The sequence below is a fragment of the Pseudochaenichthys georgianus genome, chromosome 9 (assembly GCF_902827115.2).
Source record: "Pseudochaenichthys georgianus chromosome 9, fPseGeo1.2, whole genome shotgun sequence".
NCBI lineage: Eukaryota > Metazoa > Chordata > Actinopteri > Perciformes > Channichthyidae > Pseudochaenichthys > Pseudochaenichthys georgianus.
The window spans coordinates 35314892-35321135 of record NC_047511.1 but is presented as its reverse complement, the minus strand read 5'-3'; positions in this window follow the sequence as shown (position 1 = coordinate 35321135).

The window sequence follows — 6244 nt, the reverse complement described above, 5'->3', positions numbered from 1 at the left end:
GTCCCAGTCCGCCCCTGCTGGCATGTGTATATATATTAATGCTGTCCAATATGGGCACAAGCAATTTTCACCCATTTATTAATTATATGTTTTACATTTGAGTGTTTCCTATCCCCTAAACCTCCAGATGTACACAGTTTAATACTGGCAACTTCTTATTATTGTCTTTTAAAACTACAACTCCCAGTCGAGACGTGCCATAGATAGAGAACATGTTGCGAAACAGAATAGCCAGCATGTGTGGTTCTGGGGACAGGGTGGGGGAGGGGGGGGACGCGGTGGACCCGTTCAAATCCAGTTTAGGAAAGTCTGCCGTCGTGCGGTGGTTCCATCCCATTTCAAGTGCTGTTTGAGGCTCGGCGTAACCCTCGAGCACACTCTCCAATCACAGAGCTTGAGGACTATCACGGGGTTTGTCAAACAGAGCACATGGTGTAGTCCAAATGATAGCTGGGGATTCTGGGTAGTGTAGTGTCTTCTGCCATCCTTTACTCCGAAAAAATATTTGTTTCTCCGAATCGAAGGGGAAAAATACAAAAGCATTGCACACAATTTAAACCAATCAATGTTGTGTATTAACAAGGATAATCTGGTGTTTTTTAGTCGATGAGTAGTGCAGATATCACTGTAAAATCAATCGACAATAAGGGGAATACTTACTTCCGGGTGTACAATTCTCCGTTATCCAATGAGAATGGACGCTCACATTGCCTTTAAGGGCAGTCGACACAAACGAATGCCGTGCTTCCATGAGCGTCAAATCCCGCCGCAGAACTGACGGCAACAAAAGTCCTACATTATTCAATTAAAATAAAGAAGTAAAAACAATAAGTGTGGCTTGATATTGAGTAAGAAAAAGCTTGATAAGCGCTGTGAGAATGGATCTGCGGGTAGCATTCGCTCGCGATCTCAAGTCCTCTCCAACATACGTTTAGGGAGCTATATAGAAGCCTATGGACATCCCGGAAAGTTGAAAATGTACGCTAAGGGCCCCCCCCTTGCATTGGAAAAAGCCGACACAGGGGACTTGACATAACGTCAACATAGGCCGATCTGGGAGTGAGGATGTATTGCCCAGAACGCCTCGTTGGAGATTTTCTTCCTGGGTTCAGTGACGTGCCCATACCCAAATGGACCAATCCGTGGAGCCGTTACGTTACGTCTGCGGAGCTGTTACGTTAAATCCCGTCTTCCTCACACACACTCAATCTTTTCTCAGCTGCAGCTCCGCCAATTTCTCCTCTCTGAGACAGCGGGACGCGGCAAGGCTGTGAGTCGGTGTGTGAGCACACACACAAACTCCCAGCCAGGCTGCGGGTGTGTGTATGTTCGGGCTGGGTTTCGCTGTGTCTCGCTGTCTCGCAGACGGCCACTCGGCTCATTTAGGACAGAGAGTGTAATTAAGAGAGTAATTAAGCACATACTATACAGAGATGCTGTATGAGAAACCAATGTGATTTTGGAAAATTGCACAATATAAATCTATTCTACTATACCTCAACAATGGAATTATGATCAGTAGAAATGGCCATGACATGGGACCTTTAAGTACAATTAGGCATAGTGATATCTGCATCACTTAAAGCTATTTCACACATTGAATGAAATACATCCTATATATTTTTTTTTAAAGGGAACATTTCACAATATTACTTTTTATATGCTACTTGATTGTATCGTAGGCCATTGCTCATACTTTCAAATGTTTCTTTTTTCATGCATACTTTGGGTATACTTGATATAGAGTAGTTTACTATTAAGTAACATTACACTGCCAAGACCACCAGATACAGGGTTTTAGCCAATAGGCCCGTCAACGCTCAGAGGGCCTCATCATACAACTTTGCGTGGGGCCACAAGTTTGCCTGTATATATATTTACAGTATACAGTATTTATTGTACTGTACAGTATGTCATTTACAATTATTTGTCATCTTATTTCTCTTGCACTATATTAATGTACTATTGTATTTATTTATTTCCTTGTGTCTTCTTTATACATTATTTTAAAACATGTACATTTTCTACATTTATTTTTTTAAAAACGTTTGAGTTCTATTTACAGCATGGCTAAGATTAAAGGTGGAACTCTCAAACACACAGTACACATGTTTTTGCAGTGATGTGTTTGCAGCTGTAGACACAGACTATGATGTACATCAACATGTGGGTGTGATATGGCTAGGCTGTATTTGTACATGCGCATACGTTGTCTAATCCCTCCTCTCTTATTGCAGGGATACCTACCCCACCCCCTTGATGCATCGTACCAGCCCCTCGTGGTATGTAGACACACACACACACACACACACACACACACACACACACACACACACACACACACACACACACACACACACACACACACACACACACACACACACACACACACACACACACACACACACACACACACACACACACACACACACACACACACACACACACACACACACACACACACACACTGCATGAGTGTTACACTGTCTCAATCTACTCTCTTGCACATTTTCCTCCCTAAAAAATGCAAATTCTGCCCTGAGGCCTGGAAGGTGTCATTATAAAGATAACTGTTTACTAATGATTATGTCAGCAATGAATATAAAGCAATGAGTTGATTCACATGAACATATTGTACTTTAATTGAATTTTTTTTTTTAATCCAGACATAAATTCAGTTTGATTCTGAAACAGAATGACGTCTTACAAAAGTGGCTCTAGAGGAACACTGGCAATGTGTTATTTCAGTATCTGGGTTACTCCATACATTTCACACTGATTTACTTTTCATTTATAATTGAAGGGAGTCTCATACTGTACATTCTCCTCGTTGCGTTCCATATCACACTCAGCACTATTACTGCTGCTGTTTGAACTCTATTCTCTCTGGAGCTTGTGTCTTTTTTTTATTTTCTTATCCAGTGTTGTCTGTTCTTTTTAGTCAGGCTTGTTATTTTTAGATGAAACATAATAGCCAGAATCTTCAGTTACTGTGAGAGTTTCACACTTCTTCCTAATGTTTAATCCATATGACATCTCCTCCGTGCCTACTGGTTTCTTTGAGTTTCAACTCACAAGCCTTACAATATATACAATAAAGATACAATAAAGATGATGAGAATGTTACAGTAAAAATCTCAGCCTAGTCAATCAAATAGACTCATTGTTCAATGTCACGATTCATTTTTAATGGCAGCGCTTTTTGTGTGTGAGTGCTGGTTAGCATTATACATCGTTTCCTTCTTTTATTAATCAAACAACAGTTTGAAATGTTTGTCACTGATCTCAGCAGTATACCTCGAAGCAGAGGAGGAAAGTGGAACAAAAATCCATTTCAACCCGTCACCAGTAAGACTGAAAATGGATCAGAATGTAATTCTCTTTGGTGCAGCGCCGACTTCTCCATTCTGTGTAATCTACAAGGATGCAAATTACAATGCAAATGCAAATACTACTGAATAATTGATGTGTAGCGTTGAGTTCCTTTAAAGAAACCGTGAGCTTTTTGCTTAAATAGAGTAATGTGGTTTTCGAAATACACATTTGGTTAACCATAATATCTTACCATAGAAATTCACTGTGGAAAATTCTGTTCAACAATTTCGTGTAGGTTTTGAAGGTGTCAGGATTAAATATCAAGGATGAAAAATCTTAATTTCTTAATGATATTACCTCAAATGATGTACTGTGTGTTTATAGTATAATGCTGGACAAAGTAAAGGTTTTGATACATTAAACAACAGATGACTCTTAATCCGACCGGTCAAACAATAATTATATTTTACAGTACATGCTTCATTCCTCTTTGGTGTTGATGTGTAATTTAGCCTGTTGTTGAACTTAATGTAGGCTGTAACCAACAGTAGTTACTTTTTCCCCCCAATTATTTCTGGATTCTCTAGAGCTATTTAAATAAATACTGTATATAAATGTCAATCCAAACAACTGTTGACATTAGACCCCATTTCAGATACCACAGTGCCTTTGCATCAAACACAGTAACAGAGCCTTCCAAGGTCCCCGTTCAATACGTCATTCTAATTTCTGGCAATGAAATTGACGCACTTGAAGAATGCCTTTGTATTTCGTGTGGGGGCTGGGAAAAAATTACACCTATTACAATTAATGGCATTCATATACACTTGAACACATACATTTATTTATTTTTTCTTGAAATAGGTTCTGTTTCTATCCTAAAGTGTCGCTGCTTTCAAGCATCTCCTTTGGCGTTTTTTCCATCAGGGATTGTAATTAAGCAACAGCATTCATGAGTGGGCATGCTCATTTAGCCTGCGTCCGGGCTTAGACAGCTTTGGAGGGATGAAAGAACAAATCCTGGTGGAACAAGGCAACGTATGCTATAGCTAAGTGGAAACATTGCAGACAGAATAACAACTATGCTTTAAAACTTTGGACGCATGTGTTTTAGTAACATTTGCTGTTCTGAGTATCTGGCATGTCAGGTGTGTATATTTTCTCTTATTTTAAGTTGCATAAAATCGAACAGAAAATGAATTTATTACGCTACAATTGTAATGAAGCCATTCTATTCTCATTTGAATATAAAATGGTCACAAAAATGTAATTAAAATGACTCTAGTTGATATGACTGTAATAAAATCTCGATATTAAATCATAATTATCTTCTGGGGGTTTCTCTCTTGAACCATGGGATTAATCGGTTCAGACTGACGTTTTTGGGCCTCTCCTTAATTGTTTCAGGATTTTTCGTACTCAAAGTATTTCTCAGCGACAAGACTTTGTTGATGTATAATAATAAAGAGTTAAAAATATAGATTTCACTTTGATGCTATTTATATAAAAACTCACTCCTACACTGAGTATACGATTTAAAGATTTGCAATTTTTATATTAAAAAAAAAAATCCAATTTAGTTCAGTGGTTGGATTAATCTTGAACACTGCAGTTTTCTTTCTTCATCTTCTATACGTCTCACACATTCAAAGTCATAATGTAATAACAATGCAACATAAAGCAAAGTGGCATATGTTTTACCTCACATTACCTCATGGTTACCTTCAGACTTACCTGCCTGAAAACCACAAAATCAATTATTTGTCTGAGTGTTAGGCTTGGTGGCTTGTTTTACTATTTTGTGTTGTTTAACTGTATATTTAATTTCCTTTTCTAAATCTCTGTTGGCTGTTGAAGTCTCAGGAAAACACTGTAGAGCGCCATTGCAGCACCGGGAAATATTAATGCAGATTTTTTCCCCCTTTTCAATTGAAGACTGATTTATATCAGAATTAGACTACATTGTGTGTGCGTGTGTGTGTGTGTGTGTGTGTGTGTGTGTGTGTGTGTGTGTGTGTGTGTGTGTGTGTGTGTGTGTGTGTGTGTGTGTGTGTGTGTGTGTGTGTGTGTGTGTGTGTGTGTGTGTGTGTGTGTGTGTGTGTGTGTGTGTGTGTGTGTGTGCATACAGAAACAGACACACAGAAATAAAGGCAGAGCTAGAGAGAGAGGGAGAGAGAGAGTAGCTCATTATAATCAGGCAATTATGCTGGCAGAATTAGAAGCGTCCTTATTTTCTCTTGTGGCAGCCTGAGTGTGGAGACGTTTTTTTAAGCAACTGCAGACTAATCCATGGATGTGACTATCTATAATGTGGAGCATCTGTAGTTGTGTTTGACAACAACATTTGGAGGTGAAAGCCTTTGATTTTGGCTTTTTGGAAAACCGGTGACTTAAACAGGGCTTTCCAGGTTCTGGGCTCTAATTTGCATTGATGAGAATCTTTTTCCTTCCCTCCCATGGTTGAGGTTTTGGCTCAGCGGTAGTGAGTGAGAGACGAGGGCAGTTATACACGCCTACAGCTCAGGACCATGGCTGTACGCAATCAGTGACTTCCAAACAGTGGTATATAATTATATTACATGTTTTTCGAGACATTTATTCAATTCTTATGCGATATATATATGCATTGCTGTTGTTGTTTTTGTTATTGTCAGTGACAAAGTGTGTGTGAGAGAGGTTATGTATGTGTGTGCATCATATGTTATGTATCTCTTACATTATAATACATTATTATTATAAATTGATTGTCCTAAGGACATACAAATAATTCTGAGCAAACACGGTATCTACATTATTTTTGGATCAATGAATATTGTGAAATATTGTGATATGTTTGACTTTTCTGATATGATAAAAATGTTTTGAAAAATAAAAGCCTCACTATCTACATCTGTTTGTAAAAACTCTTAATTCCCCCCAAAATGCACTG